At 46.2% G+C, this 21687-nt stretch overlaps 2 long non-coding RNA genes across 7 annotated transcripts in view; one reads left to right on the top strand and one right to left on the bottom strand.

Annotated features, from left to right (window-relative positions):
* The first annotated feature begins 809 nt into the window (after positions 1-809).
* LOC112493981 lies at positions 810-2103 on the top strand. The gene is made up of 4 exons (XR_003059033.1): positions 810-991; positions 1401-1766; positions 1837-1969; positions 2036-2103. It is a non-coding gene; the product is annotated as an uncharacterized LOC112493981 (long non-coding RNA).
* A 1283-nt stretch (positions 2104-3386) lies between these two features.
* The window catches only part of LOC107265420, a 20554-nt gene continuing 2253 nt past the window's right edge, over positions 3387-21687 (bottom strand). Inside the window, exons 2-6 of one of the 6 annotated variants that reach the window (XR_003059028.1) lie at positions 20689-20819; positions 20481-20621; positions 20206-20410; positions 6377-8503; positions 3387-6295 (exon numbers count right to left, since the gene is read on the bottom strand). This is a non-coding gene — a long non-coding RNA (uncharacterized LOC107265420). The other 5 variants (XR_003059029.1, XR_003059031.1, XR_003059030.1 and 2 more) reach the window with 5 other exon arrangements.

The raw sequence follows: 21687 nt of genomic DNA, 5'->3' as shown, positions 1-21687 counted from the left end.
ATGGATTCTAGAATTTTCTCGTATTCCGTCATAGATAGAATTCATAACGAGCACCGGAGACGTCTCTCGAGTAAGTACTCTAAGACACCGGAGATAGAGAGCGGTAGGAAATTTACGGAAAACGATACGAACATCTTATCCTATATTATGCAGACATTGGATTTGATCGATGAAGTTCCTGAGGATTATATCGTCTATGTGAATGTCTACGCAACTGCCACTTGAAGATTAGTAAGATCCCGTCGGAGCGTCTAGTATTTGTAAGCGGCACGTGCATCGAACGTACTGCTCGACCGTATATCGAGCACTTTCCCGCAATCGAAAGATCAGCCAAGCGAAACTCTGCTATCCAAGCAGTGTCTGAGAACGCGGCTTAACTCGCTTCAGTCTCGTACACAGGACGTGCACTCGACAGAACGACAGAAAGTACGTTACAGAATTCGTTTTAAAGTGGTGAATGTCTAAGCTACTTGAACAGTCGATAAAACAGTTCTTACCAGTTACCGACAGCTCACGCGCGGAATCCTAACCATCGAAACAGTGAACTGTCATTTCCGAATGATCAGTAAGACTCGACGAAGACACGTTTTAAGAAACATTAAGAGTATTTATAAATAAATAATCTTTTTAATAGTTTCAAGAGACACGGAAGGAAGTGGGGAATAAACAAAGCTCTGGTAATAACGGTACGAAACTGCTCGTGCGTGCCAGCTCGATGCCGGCAGTACATTCAGTGCACTTTGGTACAGTTCGAACTGGAAAGAATGCAGTGCCTCTTCGAGGAGCCAATAAAACAGGCGGCGCCGTAACTCAACCTTGCAATGCTGAGCGTAGGAGGCACCGTCCATCCAGTGGCGTCTGGGCGACGTGCGCACCAGGACTCTATGCGGTGTCTATATCTATATACAGCCATCGATATGGATAACAACAAGATTAGTAGTAAGACGCGCTCGTACCGACAATAAGAAGAAAAAAGGATAAGAGAGAAACGGTAATTTTTTTTCTTCACTTGTCACCGGCTGGAAACTGCGTGACGGACTGCTTAAAGTATAGTGGCGAATGGATCAATACGGGGCGATACGTGCCGAAGTAATTTCATTGTCCACTGTTAACGGAAGCTCACGTGTCGCGTGGCGTAGTATGGCGTGGGGAAAATAGAACCCTTATGGCGCGTGTGATAGCTCGCTACTGGGTATTGATCACCATTCGCAATCAATGTTAACACTGTTGTTCGCAAGATGGCCAGAACAATTATCTAGATGATACTGAGACAGCTCGTGTAATATCTCATTGGTGATGATTGAACGTCGAAAGAATTTAGGATCGTCGAACTCGAAAGGAATCCTTGGCTTTTGTTTTTTCTATTGTTCGTGACTATATTTTCCCCTCTCTTTCCTCAGTTTCCCACTTCCGCTTCGAGATGATTGAAACGCTAGAGATGATTGGCGCACGTGAAAGTCCACGGCATGAGAAAACTGTCAAGAGTGCCAATGGATCTCTCCGCGTTATGGATCGCTGTCCTCGCTGAGACTTTCGACGTAACTGCGGCGAGAGGAGAATGTCCTTTTTAAGGCGGTTCTTATGATTGTCATACGAGGTAGCGCCTCGTTACGGATAAAGTGAAAGGATCGACGGATTCTAATCGCGATTGGGAAGTATCGATTGATTTTTCTTGGTATCGATTGTTCCTCGCAGAATCATTTCAATGAAGAAAGTGTTGCGAGTTCCTTAAAAAATGATTAAAAAATATCAGAGTACATAAAAAAGTGAGTCATAAAAGAAAAATTTATTTAAAAAGTTTTTTTTTTCAAAATTAATAAAACTTCAATTTTACAGATAAATCGAATCCTGTCGTCATTGTTGCTACATCCACTCTCACAGGAACGGTATCGCTTCAATGGATATTGCTGCGGTTTACTTTCTCCTGTACCGAAACTCTCGTTCGTAAAACGATACAGATATAGCAACGGTATACACATAGAACCAAGGAATGACCTTGCCACTATGTATAAAAATGAAATGATTAAATTTACAGCGCCGCTGACGTATTTGGAATTTCATAAAATCAAGCGTCATATCAAACAGCTACTCGAAGTCTTGCTGGGGGATATCTCGAAAGGGCAATTAAAGCTTGAGTAATGAGTGGGAAGAGAAAATTGAGAATCATCGATACGTCACGGTTCCCGGATCGATAAAAATCTCAGCGACAATATCCGCAGCCGGCGTCGGTCTTGAGAATAACGTCAACAAGAGACGAGAAAGGGGTCTTCTACCGGTAGTGAAGTAGAATAGAGTTTTTTGAAGTAGAAACAGACTATAGTATACACCTGGCATAAGAGTAGCATGACAATTGCACAAGCAGTCGACACAAGCTCTGAACGTTTCTCCCAACGACGAGGACATTTAGTCTTGCGGACTATCGTGATCTCAACGGTGTCTTGCATCAGTGAAACAAGGATAGTATATCCGTACAAAGTATACACAGTGTACAGTAACTGGAGTACGTGTACGTAACCACATAGCCATTAGGCAGGTACTAGGAGACAGGCGTCGAGTTAGATTCGTCGCAAGGAAATCATTTCAGAGGGTCTAGAACCAGAACCCTGACTGGCACCAGGAGAACCTGAGGAATCCAGAAGTAATTTCCGATGTTGAGTATCACTGTAGATTCTCACCGAGTACTCGTACGTGCTGTGCGGGATCGTTATAGCAGCGCCCATAAAGCATTGGAGACGATTGATGTTGTTTAGACAGGTTTGGTCCTTATTTAGATCAACGTCACCCAGTATTAACGATTTGCATTCCATAGGAATGACAGTATCCAAAATCCATCTATCGGCTTGACTCAGGGCGGTCAGGTTGTGTCTGGCCTCAGGACGTCCCACGAGGACGCCGTGGAGTAAGCTGCGTTGAAGATGAAGAAAAGAGTGAGCGGAGTAGAGGCAGTCTAGGTAGGAGGGTCCAGCGTGAGAGAGAGAGAGAGAGAGAGAGAGAGAGAGAGAGAGAGAGAAGAGAAGGTGGAGGAGAAACCAAGAGAATTCAAGTCGACGGATCTCTTGAGGATCTCTTGGGAGTCTTGGGATAGTACGCGCCCAGATAGAAATAATACATTATTTAAATAGTGTGGCGACTACGGTGCGTGACCTTCCCATCGACGTCGCGCCTGACCCCCCTCTTTCACCTCTCTCCCTTCTACTGTCCGACGTCGCGCGTCCCCCTCCACGCGTCCTTTGGACGCCGTCGGTATCGTTGCCACTGGCGCTGCCGCTGCCGTCGACGCCGACGCCGACGCCCTCCCATCTCACCAGGCCCCTCTTACCATTCTACCTCGGCCGATCCCTCCCTGATCTCCCTTGCCCCAAGTGCCATGGCCTCATGCCCCCTGCTACTTCTCTTTGCCTACAGTCACGGCGGCCCCTTACGCCACTGTCGGATCCACCATCCATCCCCGACTCGATACGGTAAGCGCGCGCGCCCGCCCCCCTCTCGGTCCCTCTTGCTCGCTCTTTGTCTCTGTCTCACTCTCTCTCGCTCTCTGAACTCTGCCACCAATGGTCCTCATGGCTCTTCCACTATGGAGTGTAGTCGCTTGTATACAATACAGGGTGGCTTGCAAGGACGAGGAATCAAACAAACTTCTTAAGGCGGTTTTACCTGCTGCCGTTAGGCTTCTATATAGGTATACCGTGTGGCTATGGTATATGAGAGAGATCATCTGTGAGTTCTGTGACAGCTAAATACGTGCGAGCATGTGTATATAGTTGGTTCTCGCTCCGAGTGTATAGTACACGCGCGGTGGGATGCCCACCGGTATGGGATTTCCTTTGTCCAAGGAACCGTTCGCCCGATAAAAGGGAATCGTCAAGTTTTGCTGAACGCGCCACGTACACTCGTGTAAGGTCTCCGGCCTGAGCGGATGCAGGCGGCCGCTGACGATGTGAGAAACGTCTGAATGGTGTCGGGGAGAAGAGGTCGCGGTATTCGCGCGCACCTTCCTACCGTCCATGCAGCCGAGAGTCAATAGTTTGAATTCCGCGCCCTTCCCCAAGACCCTACCACTAAATCGAGTATATGTACTCGGTCGGTCGGAGGTGGAGTCGCGCGACTCATTCTGAATAGCACATAGGCGCACGTGCTGATACATCCAGGGGGCTTCTGTAAGGTTATACGACGTAGGTGATTAGCCTGAAAGGAAATCTGAAAAACGCATCCACTTTAATCACGTATACAGCAGCGTCGGAGAATACTCAGGGCCTTGGAAACTTCAAACGAGGGCTATTTGCTAGCCTGTCTATTCGTCAATGTTTCCACGATGGTCCAAACGGATCTTAATTTAGAACAAGAATAATATCCGCAAATTTCCCGGACGATGGATATCGCTGTCAAAACGTGGCTCCTTCCTAATAGGTATCATCGTATATCCTTTACAAACAAACGGATAGCTTGGGGCCGCACGGCTTTGTAGCTTTTTGAAATTCCTGCGCGCTGAGGGTTCGACCGCGTCAGTTAGAAATTCTTCCCGGTAGGCGGCAGCACCGAACGTTCTAGAAGGGCTGCGAGTCAGCCGAGCGGGGACGAATGAGGCACGCAGAGGAATCAGGAACGTCGCGTCGATTAAGGGTGCCGCAGACACCCCGTGGAGGTCATTCGTTGAAAATTCGGGACACCCAGTAGATGAATACGTACGTTCGCACGACTCGAGCTGCTCATAGTACTCACTGTACTTGTGCTCTATCCCCTCCAGACACGCTCAACCCCACCCCTCAGTTTCTCGTTCTCATCCCCACCATTGCAACCCTGCTGCCATAGCTTCCTCCCCCTACGGCAAAGCGCCACTGCGAACGAGACTGCCCTGACGCGGCGTTGCCAAGTGTCCCCGACCATCTGTAACTGGTCCTTCTGTTTATTGGTTTAATATTCAATACGGTTCACGGTTCTCACACGTAATGACAGCGATATACAGAGGAACATTTTTTAACTTATTATGCACTCACATCCTGCATGATATCTCATTCCCTTTCTGCCTCCCGTTAAATCTTCCTTGTGCAACGTCCGTACCGCTTTTAAAACGTATGGATCATTAACGTTGAAATTGCCGCGTTTTAACGTGGGGGCGCCACCTGCCTACTCTCAGGGATCGTCTATAGAGTTACAGACGTCTCGCTATTTCGGTGATCAATTATACGATCGTGGGGAGGATCTACCGAGAGATCGTTTCGATCCAAATTTGTCTTCGATCTTGATTCCTCTTCCTTAGATGGCGGCGTCGCGAGCGATATCTTGGCTTTTTGTTTGGCCACGTGATCGATAAAAGCTTGAAGTAAGAAGGCGCATGTCCTAACGATTAAATAGTCATCGATCACGGAACAGGCTGTATTTCTCTTTTGGACAAGATCCAACGCATGCGAGAGGACGAGGTTTTGTCGACAGACATTGCAATGTCGATCGATCGATATCGAGTGGCCCGAATTCACGAAAATCGAACGTCCTCTGCGCGAGCAGCCATCTGTCGCCGATGGCAATGCGGAACTCTTGGAAATTCCTCACTTACCGAATCTTCACCTGTATCGCTCCTGTACAAATTACTATTAACATTTTCATATCTATTGACATCGTCTAATAATTCCCTGGGCGGATGCGTCTCCCAACTTTTGCATTGATTTATGCGTTGCGTCAGGTCGATGATGCTTTGTGTGTGAAGTACTATTGATTCCCTGGCGAGCATAATGGACATCCATATTCGATTTTAAAGCATAAACTATACCCGTACCTAGTAAAGGAAACGAGCGAGTATTACGTTTACGATAACCTAACCTTTTTCTATAAATATAAAACGTAACAAAACTTCGATTATTCATAACCCATCGCTGTCAACAAATAACCATAGCCATTCTAGTTCACCGATATTTCCCCCATAACTATTTGCTATTCTTCTCTAACAGACCTAACCATACCTAATAGTTATTAGAAAACAATATATTACACGACAATGAAACAATGTGGTTTGTTCTCGCGAGTGGTTTATATATCTCACCAGGGGTAGGTAGTGTTGTAGGTAGGTAGTAGCGAGTATGGTGACTACGAATAGCTGAGGCGGGAGCGATGACCAGATGTGCGGATGGTACGAACGGACAAACGAACGAACGTTCGAATGAAGCGGTAGAGTCGGACAGTATTCGGTTGCCTTGGCTTATTATGCTTCGCTAACCTTTTCCGTTCTCCTTGCGAGCTACTGGCTGCTTCGCGACGAGACAGCTGTTTTCCACTGGGACAACGGAGTCCCATTGGATCTGTCCTGAAAACGCGGGAAAAGCGTTTACGTTTGAACGGTTGCTTCTTGGTTAATATAACTTAGGTTAGGTTAGATAGAAAATACCTTGACTAGCAGCGAAAGTCGTGCTCAGGTTAACTCGCTGAATCTAGTGGATTATTTTTCAGTGGCTACAACCTTGTAGGACTCGATGAAAATGGCAGGTCCTTCCTTTAGCTTCGATACGGCGCGTATACCTGTATATAGGTAACCCAACCGCTAGACAGAGCGAGCGGATCGTCGCAGAGACACAATGAGTGAGGTTAACGCGGCAAACATGAGGTCGACGAGAGTTTACGACTATTTTAAAATTGTTTTCAGGACGGAAGGAAGACAGGGTGACTATGAACTTTCAGGTACGTAGCTACCATTGGGTGGGGGTTAGGCAGTCAGCTCAGATCTTGGGAACGATCTATACCGAGAAATTCATCGACAATGTAACCGTGCCGAGCGGGTGTCGTCACGTCTACTTCGAGTTTGTCAATATTATTGTCTGCCTGCAAAGGTGGGGCCTTCTTCGCGTAAGGGCCTGCTAATTCGGGAACCTGGGTGTTAAAGCAGGATAATTTAGGGCACCCTTCAAATGGGAAACATAAGCCTGCACCGAAATACTCGTAACTACCGAGGAAAAAAATGCCACTATATTTAACGTCTGTGTTCCTCGTGTCTAAGGAAGAAAAGCAATTTTCAAAAATGTCTGACAGTACATATTTCTTACTTCTAAAGGGTTCCAGGGGGACTACGGTCGCGCGTGGTGCATTGAAATTCCTTGATAAATTCTTTTCTCTTACAAACCAGTTATTATACAAGTATTTAGTGTGTACTAAATACATACTACAGACTGGGCGTCGATACGCGTCTCTGTCAGCTGTGAATTAACTGTTAGATGGCGTCTAAGTACTAATTTGTGGGTCATTGCTACGCGTAGATTTCTGCACGGGCGTCGTCCTTACTTACAAGTAGGAAATATACTTTGAAGCCTAACGGGATAATGTCGCCATAGTGACCCGACTGCTCTATTATTATTTTTTTGTGTCCTACCAACAGCCATAATGCACCATTGCGTTTCCTATTAGCATTACCTAGATAACCATCCAACGAAGACGCCGGTAAAGAATTTATAATACGTCAGATAGGAACGTCTTCGTGAAAGAAATGATACTGCTTAGAAATATTTCAAATTTCCCGCCTTGTCTCTGTACCTTATGCACATACCCTTACTTATAATAAGTATAGTTCATGGAATAACGAGAGGATGCGTATCCATCTAGCACAAGCTTTAAAATAATTTCGTGTATAAGCACTGGCAATGTATTTTAAGAACCGAGAGTCCGCAAGGCTGCCACGCACGTTTCACCGTTCGCAATGCAATGTTTTCGACTTTCGCACTGCCGCGACGAATCCCCAGGAACGTTTACGGAATCGCTGCGTGGATGCGGAACGGTTCTCTCAAAAGATTCGCTGTTAACCTCGAGATTTTCGCTATTGGTACGTGCCGCGTACACGTTGCTCTTACGTACAGCAAGGAACTGTAGTTCGCTGTATGAGATAATGCCCTATAATTATTTTCTCTGTTACGACGTCTTTTTATAATGGTTAAAATTAGCTCAAAGCGTGCTCAGGACGGTAAGGTCGAAAATAACATTAAGGAATTTGAAGAAGCGCGTAAATGTACTAAAACGGTAGATCGTGCCATTCGCATTTAAAGTTATTAATAGATACGCTGTAATATCTCGCCCTGCGTTCAAAACGCTTTTTTTTTGTTTTTTTTTAAACCAAAGCTCGTTCACAGCGCAAGGCCGCGCCGGCATTTGTGAGCGGGCGACCCTTCCTCCTCGACTTCCTGCGCACTTCCTTCTAATCTTAAATAGCTTTGCCCAGTCACTGCCGCTAGTTGGGTCTCCTCGTGTTTCCGGTTCACCAAAGAATCCTTTCATAGAAAACGTTTTACACGGGCGGGCACGCTTCTGGAATCCTATTGGCGGATCTCCACGTACACGAGACTGACGTTTAATTGAGGACGAATGAGTCTGTGTCGTTGGCTGATGAGATTACGAGGATAAGCCAGTCCGAGAGCAGTCTGATTTCTTAGTCTCGTTCCCTTCGCGCCGGGTATTTCCCCACCAGGAACAGGAACGATTACAGGTCGATGAGAGGACACGATAGAGTGCGTCTCCGCAGGAGTCTCGATCGCTAAAAAAAAAAAAAAAAAAAGAGTTAACAATCGCAAACAGCGGACGGTCACACTCTAATTGAAAATTTTCGTTCTCTGCGTTCCACTTGTTCGAAGCTAGTAGAGCTGTAAATTTGAGCGTGGGATGTCAACGTCTTGCTCGCTGAATAGGCAGCCGAGGGAAGCCCACGAGGTGGCCCGTGGAGACGGGTAAATCGTTACGGGCGTAACGAGCCTGAGTAAATAAAAAGGAAAACAGGAGAGTATATGAAAAATGAAAAAAGAGCTACAGTCACTCGCAAAATCGTTCGCATCGGTCGCAACGCTTGTTCCATCGAAAATTCAAGCCTCGCTATCCCCGGCTGCCGGACTATTTTAATCGACTGTACACACCTTCGACTTTACGATCTCCGGATACTAATGATAGACGCACGGGGCCCGTGTATATTGTGCTAGGTATCAAGGCAGAACTTGGCATGGGACATTTTCATGAGGGAAACAGGTATACGGAGATCCAACCGATGGGGCAGAGAAAGGGAGCGCTACTTGTACCACCGTGAACGTTTTCTTACGTCGATTGGCATAGTTTGCGAATCCGGGTGTAACGTGTACGTACCATGGCCACGACGAATTATGCTCGACTGACCGTAGCGAGGAGGAAAATTACGGGTAGCCGATCGTGGAAAACCGAAGGGAGCCGATCTTTCGCGACAGGCTGACCAGTCGCTGTTATACGTATGACTATGTAGTTTCGATGCCCGGGCGGTCACTTAAATTTAAATTAGTCGATTCAATGTAGCGCTGGTAACCGATCGCATTGCTGTGGGTATACTATATATAGCTATATACTAAAATAAGTGGATATATACTCCCTCGGCCAAACTATCGCTATATAAATATAATAGTCGAGCATCTATATATAGGCTTCTAGAAATAACACTTTATAAGTATATGCTTCATCTGCTTATAATATATGTATATATAGTTATGTACAATATATATATAAATGCTATTATACATATGAATTATCTATAGAGAGTCTGAGTGTACATTTTTTGTAAGTCTTCAATGTCCAGAGAACTTCTAGAGGAGGCTAGGCGTCGTCGTATTACATAGGATAGACCTTGTCTTAAATAATACAGATCATCAGTCGGACAGGGAGATTTTGAGTCTTCGTTAAAATAATCGACTTGGTGTAAAAGGCCCGAGTCCATAGGAGAATATGCTGCTGGTTACCATCATAGGCCTGGTTCACATGGCAGCGACGTCTTTGAAGTTTCGTTATTAAATCCACGTCCAAGGGCACCATTGAATTGGTCTTTTTGACCAGTGCTACCTAGGTCCTTGGATCAGTCTAGAGTTGAACAGTTTGTATATAGAGTGATATGGTTAACATAGAGGGTCGTCTGCACGTGAGTGGAAGAGAATAAAAATTTAACGTATTAGTATCTGGAAACGGTATGAGAATCCCAAGAAATGTTGCAGTATGTATAAGCAGTGACGTCAGCATCATTTACGCTGGCACGTTGACCCTCCTGGTAAGTAATTCGAATTCCAAATATTCTTGTGCGTAAGACGATACCGTGTAACGGTATTAACGCTGTCAACTCTCTGCGGTACATTACTACTGTCATCCGACCACTTATTCCCAATGATCGTAATGCTATCGGTTAGGTTTGGAGTTTTAGATTTTTCGTTAGAGCAACGTTCTAGCCCATTCTGTGGTTGCGGTTCTGGCCTTGCACCAGATGTGCTGGTCGGGAGTGTAATCGGTGCGCAAATGCAAACAAAAGTGCTGTGGAAACGGGTGCCTGATGAAAGTGGCCAGCGATTAGAACGGTAGCCTGGTAGAGATCAGCGTACGTCATGAATTCCGTTCGATGAGAATCGATCAAACGATAGCGAGGCTAAAGGATAGAAAAGAGCATAAGGTTATTGAATTTCAAGAAGACGAATATACTAGATACAAATGTTTCCTATGAAACGTCAATGCAAATGGTTCAATGTATTTATGTATATATGTGTATATATATATATATATTCCAAGGCGTAAATACGTATGATGTAATTCCGCTAGATCGTAGAAGTGAAATTTGGTAATCTGAATGTAAAGCGAGCCTCGGATGCACCGGGTTGTAGTTCCGTCAGTGATTGGTACCGTCGCAGAGAACGGCGGTAAGCGGTTTGGCAACATAGCCGTTCCTCGGGCTGTAACAGGCTGTTGGCCAACATTGCTAAACAACACATGCGCACGGTCGTTACACTTTAAATAACTATAGGGAGAAAAAAATTATAAACAGCCAAAAAGAATGGCGATGCCACGCGAGTCGATACAGCCGAACTGGCTTGGTGAATCTTGGTACAGTAGTGCCAATGCCTGGCAAAGAAACACACGAGCGACTCCTGTCAGCGCCGACAGCGCGATCTGTTGACAGAAGAAGGGAAGCTCGTAAGAGCCGTGCCCTTTTTCTATGATATTCGGAACGCTATTTTTCATCAGATTTTAGTAAGGATTGTAAGGATTAACAGTGTTGGTTAGACAGTCAAAATTGATAAGCATGTTTTCCCCTCTATATATAGTTTCCTTTGTCCTCGCACGGTACACTTCCAAAATTAAAGCGACCAACGCGTTATGGATACTGGATACTATTTATAATTGTATTCTCGATGTGCCATGCCGTGCTTGTAAGTTTTTAAAGAAAAATCTAAGCAGATGTCCTAAGGCCGACTTTCGTATTCCATCGCGGAATAATTACTTCTCGTTGTTCCGCTTCGCCTGGATACGATTTTCGGTCTAGGAGTGTCGAGAGAGCCGTCCCACTTCACGGTGATTTTTCTTTTTTAAGGCGAGTCTCCAGAAGCCGCTTTGTAAAGTATCTGTTCAATTGGAACGTACGGAGCGTTCGTAGATTGAAATACGTACATGGTGGTTATCTGGTGAGTTTTTATCTAGAGATGAGCAGACGTCCTGGTATACCGTGCGCACGATTATCCGTAGGCGGGCAAAAGGTCTACGTGACCTCCTAATACTGTGCGACCTTTAGACGAGGCGTTGGGTTATAAAGGAGTAGGAGGTTACTCAGGATCACAGACGGAGCCATTTAACCTCCAAACGATGGTAGTTTCGACAAAATTTTAACCTTTCGTCAAATATATATATATACAGATATGCAGATATTTAGTACGTACATACATACATAACAGAGTATCTAGCAACCGCCTTTCATAGTGATAAATACATAACTATGTCCGTGCCTAAGTAACATGAACGTGATCGAAGCCCGCATATCATCTGAAACGAGATGATAGATCGCTTCTAGAAAGTACACAGCGTCACACAATCGGTAGGAATCTATGAAAGTCCACCTACATATCCGTTCCCTCCACCCGTGTTAAACCATCTAGATTCATACGTGTACACAAACATAAAATATGAGGCTCCGTAATTTCACCTAGCGTCAAATAGAGAAACTTCAACGTAGTTCCAGACCCGTCACCAGAGGCGCCTCGTGTCACTGTTTCTCGTCTACTAGCAGTAAATGCAGTTACATCGAAGAGTTGGACAGCCCCAGAACACGCAAGAGCAATCGTAAGTCTTTCTCGTGGTTCTCGTGGGTGTATCAAGACATTTCAGATTCTCAGATAAATGCAATACGATAGGGTGACGTACTTTTCGGATCTCGCTCGTCATCCTTAGCGTTTGAATAATGGGGGCGTGCGTGCGCGGTATCAGGGGATTTTGACGCAGCTATATACGTATGGGGTTTGATGGCTAAGAATGACGGGTGATCCTAGTGGATATCAGTGGTAGGTTGGATATCGGTTCAGTGGCATTATTCTGTAATACATTAATGATGCGTCAAGTCAGCGCATGACAACGCGAACTCTCCTACCGCGGCGCAACTGAGGTTCGTCCGTAGTCTCTAGTCTCTGCCACTGGCTCCGGTTCTGAGGAGATCAATAGGGATCCTACACCCCAGTCCTCCTCCGACGTGGTAGGAGCAGGACAAAGATACTCACCCTGACGTTCCACTCGCGTTGCTCTCTATAACCACCGTACGAAATCCTAAGGGAAAGAGAATGGAGAACCTGAGATGGAGTTCGCTCCTGGTGGTAGCATTCCTTGGGCACCGATTGCCACTTGCTGATCAAATAATTCATATGGCAACAGGGCGCGATTGGCGAGGAACTTTTTAATTACTGATACTCGTGCATGATGATGATAGCTACAGTATGCATGCACCTCGCATCGTGGGACCGACGAGGAAACTACAGAGATTGGATATTCAAATAAATATTAAACCGGATTCAATGGGGATTTATCATTATCCTACTTCAGTGGTCTTCGGCACTTTGATGTCTCGATACCTTGAGACAGCGAGCGTTAAATCAACTACTGGTTTCCAGTATCAACACGTGGGCATGTGTTCGTTAAGTTTTTGTCTCGAGATTAAAAATTTTTGGATTTACCTGGATTCGTGGTTCTTGGGAATATTTATTTTTAGGATGACGTCACGATTGGTTGATACAGAAATCCGCGTTGATATTATGAAATCATTTATTTATCTACTAACCCCCTTACGAGTTCCCTTCAGTGCGCTGACTGTGGCTACTGGTATTGGTGTTAGTGATTTTTAAATAAATTTTCGAAAAAATTAATTATCATATTTTTCCTAGGTACCCAGCACTCTCAAATTTCCCGGCCAGAAATTGTAACGACTCTTCATCAAGTATATACCAATCTGTCATAATAAAAATTTCTGAAACCACCTCCAATCACGCAAGAAGATCCTTGAGAATCAGCGAATAATCTAACTGCAGAATGTAAGAAAAAAAAAACGGTTTCAAATCTTCCGAAAAATCGAGTCACTCGATCAACGACAATTCCATCTTGATTGAACGAGTGAGCCTTGACATTAACAGCTTTAAAATTATCGCCGAATAGGGTCGAACCGGTCGCTCCGGTCATCCGGCAGAAGACAGGAAGAAGGCGGCAGTCTTCGCGGCAGCCATACAAGCAGTCCGTAATAGACGGTAAGATCGCGAGGCAACCTTTGCGGCGTGACACGTGCACCAGGCGGGTCCTGCCGATTTTTAGGGGCCACCTGTTCAGGAGGAGCGGCACGTCACGGACAAATAAATTTAAGAGAAGTACAACAGTGTGGCATGTGTGGCATCGAACGGTGGCAGGTTGAGGCGAGGGAGGGAGAAGACCAGGACAAGGATGCCAGGGGCGATACGGAAGGACACGGCGACGGCGATGGTGCTGCTGGTAGACGTAAGGTGGTTATAGTCGACGGCACCTGTCTCAGGTCATCGCTAGTGTCTGCGATCAGGCTATAGAGGAGGAAAGGTAGTCCAAGTCCAATCCAAGCGAGACAGGGCTATACCCAAAGACGCGACGTGAAGGGGACCAAACGAAGGTGGTGGGAGACGCGAGGATGACGAGGTGCGCGGAGACCTGGTGAGATACTCAAGCTCGTGAGAGAAGAAGCGCGCGCGTGCCACGTACCATTATGTGGCACCTGCCACAAAAGTTGGGTCCACTGTGCTGCCCTCGGACGTGAACATATAGATCTACAACCACAAAGACGCACACGTGGTTCTCGGAGTCACGCCTGGCCCATACCATTTTGCGGTGGAACGTCTTCCCATAAATTACATGCCTCGGAACGCGCTCAAGGTCTGCTCTCTCAGGCTCTTAGAGCCCTGGTCTAGGTCGAGCAAGCTGAGACAGACTGTAACAATACCGATCCCCATCTAAGCCGGACTATGCGCGATCTCATAACAGCACTCTACAGCATCCGCAAGAATTCGTTATATGAAAGATCAAAGAAACAAATCATCAATGCCATTCAATTGGATCCCCTTGTAAGACTAAGATACCTGACGTAAAGGTTGACTTGTATTTACTAAGGAAAGAATAACTCTGATCGGTGATCGGTCAAAACCTGAAAAGCATCCCAAGTGTCATAGACAATTCTATCGTTTCCTTCACGCTATACGTCTTGGTTACGCTTCCAGCGAATACACCGGGCACAGAGCCGTTGGTCAAACCCACTTTAGACGTGTGGCCGGAACACGTTATACCTTTCACGGATATCCTTCCGCGTACACGCGTATCCTGATCCTTTCCCTGGTTTAATATTTTTACACACGTGCTACTGCTATGGCAGTAAAAAAATTATCCGCGCATGCGCATATCGCTGTGTAAAAATATACGTAACAAATGTTTACTGAACGTAACGATGGCCTAACCCAACTCGCGTATCTTTATAGCTGGTATATATAGGTAGCCAATGACTGGCAAGAGATCGGCACCTTAGTAACGGTCTTCGTAAGTAAATAGATGCGCAACCTTCGAGCGGGCAGTAACTGCGTGACGTGGGCAAAATGATAAGCGCATAGCATTGCCGCAGGAGCATACAGATAGTATCGGAATCGAATAAGATCTCAGTACGGCACGTACCATACCATAGAGTAAAACGTATCAGCAAGTCCATTCCCAGGATCTATTATCGGTAAGATCGTGTCGAAGATGCTGGGTAGATTAGCAGGAAAAAAAAAGATGTTGAGAGCGATGCTGCATACGTAAATTTCAATTAACTTTATGAAGCTGATGATGTAAACTGTATAGGGTCAATAGCGTGTTAGCGGGGTCCAGGGTGGTTCGAGGGTTAGACACAGGCATGGGCCCATGGATATGGGGCGCGCGAGGGTGCTAGTGGATGGGTATTGATCAGGGCGGCCAAGAAGACGCTTTGCAGGATACCTACTATACCCACCACCACCCAGGTTGCTTCTACGTCGTCGGACGGCGTCGCTGCCTCTGCCGCCACCGACGCCGACGCCGTCACCGACTCGCTTCTTTTTACCCCCCCATCGTCCCAGCAGCTTTGCCGACGCCGACGCCGCGACATAGTGCCCCCGATAGCGATATATCCACCCGCTAACCAACCCTATGCTTCTGCCACCCGCACGTTCGATCCCACCTCCTTACGTCCTCAACCTCTGGAACCTCCGTCACCTCCATCGCCCACCCTTTACTCACCCACCCTCCCATTCTCCCCAACTCACCCGAACCCTTCGCTCCACTCGCCACTGCGCTTTTGCGTCGGTGTTGTCGCGTCGCGACGCAACATTTCGACGGCCCCAATGGCCTCCGTCTATACTACCGCCGTCTCCTACCAGGGATGAACGGCTGGCTGAATATCCCAGCCTGTAGACCGATTTCAACCCCTTGCGCCTAGACAAGCTACCGCCGAGGTAAATTCGGCTGGGGATGATCATTTGCATATTTTTGGTATCCCGAAGCTTCTAGAACCTTCCATAGGACTGTACTAACGTTAAGTATTGCCTATGGTAATAGCTCTACCCCGTGAACGTAGCAGACTGTTCCTGTTGTCGTGGGAAAGGATTCGCACTGTCCGAGAGGTAGTCTGTCAGATGTGTTGCTTTCCTTTCGATGAGAGATAAAGACCAGATCGTCTTTTTTTTTTATTTGACATCCTGAAGACGCTCGCAATTGGTGGGCTTCGCGGACCATTCCCACCTGCCGCTCTTCCACGGCAGACACAGAGGAGAGTCCACGCGCCACCGGGACACCGGCAGAAGTCGTTCCGAGTAAAAGCCGTCTGTTACCAGCACCTGTACTCCGGTACGCAAGATGCTCTGTTCCTATATTTTATAAATACTTCTTTATGCCTTTTGAAGGAAGTTATTCTTTTTCTTTATTTTTTTACCAAGGACCAACCGCCCTTGCGCTCATGTGGATCAGGTTTGGTTAGCATGCCAAGAGATGCTCTTTATCGTTACTTGAAATTATCGACCAGAGACACAGGATGGACTACTGTGTCTCGATCGATCTGTAAGAAGAATGGAGAAAGCCACTCTCACGGAAGTAAGTGCCGAGTGACACGTTATCAAAATATTTCTCGTGCAATCAGTCGAGCAAAGAGAATTGCTGAGGTGCGGATGAGAGTGCGAGAATGAGAAAGCAAGACCGAGAGAAAGAGAGGAGAGAGTGAGAGAGTGCTGAGGCTCGAGGTGAGGTCCGCCGCAAAATACAAGTTGGTAGGATATCGACCAGCCGGAAGTCTGAGTAGTTGTTGCCATGGAGACGCTCAAGTCAATTTGACCTGGGCCAACAGTCACCGGCATACTGATGCACGATGTCATCCCATTATTCATATGTTTTTTTAGCACCGCGACAGTTCCTGGATGAAACGCTAAAAATTCGCTGGACCGCAGCAGCCTCCGACCAAAGAAACAGGTACGGTTCTCAAGCGTCGATAGAGCCCAGTTAATAAGTCCTAAGACAGACTCGGTCTTATCTGAATGATAAAAATTTGTCATATCTCAAAAAAAAAAAGACAAATATCCATACGATAACAGAGATCGGTATTCGTCATACGAAATTATCGACGGTGCATCCAGACACCCTGAAAATAAAAATTCCGCCTTAATGACTATCTCCCCGTGACGGAGATGCCGCAACTGGCGAACATCGTGCCAGAGTAAATCGCAGAGCGAGCCGGTCTGGATCGAAGAGCGCAGAGTGGTCCATGAGCGCAGAGAATTGTTTTCGTCGACGGACCAACCGGTTTCCAGGATCGTTCAGACTCTGTTCACTGGTTCGTCGCTCTCTCTCTCTCTCTCTCTCTCTCTCTCTCTCCCTCTCTCTCCCCCCCCTCGTCTCTTGCCTCTTGTTCCTTTTCTCTCTCAAATAAATTAACCCCACGGTAATACGGTGGTGTGTGTTCCCCTACCCCCTTAAATTCCCCCTCCGTAACCCCATCCTCCTCTTTGGAGAACTTCTGCCGAGAATATGGGAGCATGACCCCATAGAGATGGTTGCGCGAGTGTCGCGCGGCGCACGCTCTACAGTGTAAAGGTAGTAGCGAGTCTCTTGGTGTACATTACACGTATATATATATATATATATATATATATATATATATATACACATATAGTACGTATATACATCTGGACGCATCTAGATATTTATACGCAAAGGAGAATGTATGACACATAAGTTCGAAATAGCTCGTGAGCGTTCCATTAAATGATGCACGTGACGTAGCCGTCAAGTTTTGGTCGAACGGGGGCATTAATTCCCCCCCCCCGCCCTCCACGCTCCCTCCCTCTCCCCCCTAACCATCTGATTTGATCACGGATAAGAAGTATCAGATCGTGACTCGATCTCGGTACGCTCGATGCACGTTGTGCATTTTTGCCGAAGCGCAAAACCGGCCGTTTTGCACGGTACGGTGTGGCGCATTGTTTGTTTTTTAAAATTATTATTTTTTTCTTAAGAAAAATATGACGATGGGCAAATCATCTGTGTCGGACAGAGACCTCTGGCGAGCTACCCGTGGACACGTAACCACCCCTGCGGCTGTTCGGCCACCCTTCGTGAAACGAACGATTACATCACTCGGGCTGATGCATCATGCACCTATACACGGACGTACGTGAATATATAAGGGATGATCGTGATTGGGGAATACGCGACACATATTGACTTTAGAAATGGACGCATCCGAAGGTAGTAATCGCTCTGTTTGTATATACGAGATCAAACATTTTCCATTCGCGTTAACCGTTCTATTTTTCCCTCCCCCGGATAGAATCGCTCGGATAGACAAGCCTCGGTCTTGCCAAAGAGCTGTCGAGTGTGAATCAATCAAGCGTTTAATTAATTAATCATACGGCAAGATAGCCGGGCAGCGTACAGTATAAATAGACAAAAGGAGGAGTAACGAGGATAGAGAGCAAGAGAGTGATTAATACGATATTCTCTCGCTGAAAGGAATTCTCCGATCTCTTTTGAGTGGCACGTCAATCGACTTTGAACGGGCATTGATTATTGATATAAGGGCCGAGAGGCCGAGGGGGTAAGGCGGGTAACGAATTTGCAAGCGAGAAAGAGCAAGAGTTTGCATGCATAAGGTATAGAATATTCTTTGCCGAGGAAACTATTAGATTTACGAATAATTCATGTGGGGTCGCACCCTGCCAATCCGCCGGCAGTACACTCTCTGGTAAGTTAGGGTAGCCCGCAGGGATAGGGCTTGAGGATGTCGAGGAGTAAAACTGAGTGGAGCCGAGTGCGGACTCTGTTGCCAATCTCACCCTGACACCCTATCCTACCCCATGACCAGGTCCGTTCGCCTATACTCGTTTCTCTCGGTCTCTACACTCGACACAGAAAGCAGAAGAGGGCTATAGCTCCTGCTGGCGTCCCGACCCGACTCCATCCCCCTATTGCCATCCCTATTTCCCAGCCCCGTCCCTCCATCCCATTCCTGTCCTACCCGCGCCCACCACGGCACAGCCACCCACCTATCCAGCCCACCAACCTACCATACCACACAGTAACACCCGACCGACAGATCAATACCTACCAACTACCAAGCTGCTCCCAGATTATCATTCTATCCGTCCACTTTGAACCACCCGAAACCAAGTGGCCAACGTGACCCTCGCTATGACTACTGGGTCTCCCATCCAAATTCTTCACCCTGTATGTATATATCCTTCTCTCTCTCTCTCGCTCTCTCTCTCTCTCTCTCTCTCTCTGTCGATCCCCATTCATCTCCTTCCACTTATATATCCTTCTCTCTCTCTCTCGAAACCAAGTGGCCAACGTGACCCTCGCTATGACTACTGGGTCTCCCATCCAAATTCTTCACCCTGTATGTATATATCCTTCTCTCTCTCTCTCGCTCTCTCTCTCTCTCTCTCTCTCTCTGTCGATCCCCATTCATCTCCTTCCACTCAGCATCTTCCTCCAGGGAATATCTACTGGAGCCTGTCTACTGTCTTACCGCTGCTACCTACCAATGACGCCACATCGAATGACCTAAAGCTTCCTTTCTCATTGGCCAAGAATCCATAGTGATTCTTATATGAGATCCCAGTCTCATTTTCACCCTGTAGAATGAGACGTACGGCTGGATCAGCATTTGCTATCAAGGATGAGGTGGCTAGTCTTGGTGAATGAGTATGCGACTTCGTCAGATGGTTTGAACAGCTTGAAGCTGTATTGTATATGTATATATATATATAGAGTGACTGTTAAAGATACGAGATGACGAGTCTATCGTTGCCGACTGTGACGTCTCGTTTCTGTTGACTTTCCGAAATAAATAGTTCACGAACATCGCAATACTTTGCCAATGAGAATCCTGATGGAGAATTTCTCTATTGGTAGTTCCAAGTACACTCCTGAGCTTCCATTCGACTGCGCTCTACGTGCTCTTACGAACACGTGCACCATTTGTATCGATAGTTGGCAAAGCGAGCGCTTTATCATTTGTTTACATATGCTCAAAGTGCAACTAGGTAAAGGTCGATCTGACGTCTTTAACGCAATCGCTTACAGCGTCGAAGAAAATTCACTTTTCATAACGCCTACGTTGTTTATCTCTGCTGCGCGACTCAAGCGGAAATCTTTAACGTACTGTGGACTCCTTACGGAGCACCGACGTATACTTATGAATCAGCCATTTTTCAAACTTGAATAGGCTCGTGATACTATACGTGCCACGTCAAATTAAAGAGCAACAGGTGTCTCTGCTGATCATCGGATGTGTTCTGCAGTAAAATAGTACAAGCAGCCGTGACGTGGTCTTGCAACAAATATATACATACACGTGAATGTTTTAATACTATTTGCATTGAAAATAAGAAATGAAAGCATGCTAATAAAAACAATTACCTGTTTCAGAAGATCGTTATGTGTTTCAGAATATTTGTCGCTTCATTGTCCAAGAGATATTGGATATATAATCAAGATCCTGTTCCTTCCTTTGTTTATTGAGGAAGATCCAAATTTGACGACCCTATCGAAGACGCATATTACAAAGGACGCTCGGGCTCTAATTTTCAGTCTAGATTAAGACGCACGTCGTGTCCTGTGATATCTGAAAGTTAAACAAGGGTAGGATATCTGGCTCCTGGTGCGTAGGTACACTATATTACGTTGGAACTTACTCATTTCCACGTAAGGAGTCCAGCCCACGTGATGACGCGTCGACTGACGTCACGAGAACCTCCACACCGTCGTGACGCGCCGAACGAGATTAGGTTTACGAGGCTTTGCAGCAATCGCTGGGATTTTCTCCAGGGAACATTCTGGTAAAAAAGATAATGGAAAATTAGTAATGACGAGGGATCGAGTTAATTTTTCTTTAATACAAACCCATTTAGCTTATACGTCGTACAAAGCTTGTCACTTCACAAAGCACAGTCCTCATAACCTCCAAATTGCTATAAGGTGTCACACAAAGGAGAGATGATACATCTGTTAAGATTGGGCTGTATCTCGATCGTCTCATATAAAAAAAAAAAAAAAAAAAAAAAAAAAAAAAAAAAAAAAAAAAAAAAAAAAAAAAAAAAAAAAAAACATTCTCATAATACGTCAGTCGGACCCAAACGCAAGACAACGCGAGTAGCAACAACGTGCATCTTTCTTCGTACTGGCTCGGAGGACATTAGGCGCCAGCTACTGTTTACATTGAAATCGGTCTCCCATTGCCCCTCGACCCACATAGCATTGCAAGGTCTATAAATATCGATAAGGTTTCTTTGCTGCTATAAATTTCCTATAATTCTTACCGCATTGTGTCAAATCGTTAGAAAAAGTGGTTCAGGGGTCAGATAGATTTCTTGATGTTTAGTCAGGAGGTGCCGTAGCACAAGGTACGATGAAAACGCGCAGTACGACCTGACACATCCAGTGCATCGAAACACAAGGAAGAAAAACAAGAGGATCTTATCCGGTAGTTTTGGTAGAAGAGAGAGCATAAATCGGTGGAAGGAAACTTTTCGGGAGCAGTTACTAGTCGCTACACATACACACATATGTATGCGGTTTTATCTGACGGTACTCGGGGATGTTGCGGGTTGATTTATCGCCTGTCGTTGCCATGGAAACCTCGGCGTGACCGGCTTGCGCGACACCCTCATATCCGAGTCGACTCGCTGGTTTGCTCTATCCCTTTCCTTCCCCCTTTCACTCCCCTCTCTCCCTCGCGCTCACTCTCTCTCTCTCTTTCTCCCTCTCTCATTCTGCCCACCTACTCGTAGTTCACTCCCTTTCCTCAACCTTCCCTTCGCCACTCAAACACCATCTTCCTCCCACAGGCATCCCTGGCTCTTCTCACTCCACTAGCCCTTTTCCGCAGTCCTCACTCACTGC

Source organism: Cephus cinctus, unplaced genomic scaffold (genome assembly GCF_000341935.2).
Source record: "Cephus cinctus unplaced genomic scaffold, Ccin1 Ccin1_scaffold0215, whole genome shotgun sequence".
Classification (NCBI taxonomy): domain Eukaryota; kingdom Metazoa; phylum Arthropoda; class Insecta; order Hymenoptera; family Cephidae; genus Cephus; species Cephus cinctus.
Note: the sequence above shows the minus strand (reverse complement) of the source record. Positions and strands in the feature narration are given on the sequence as shown.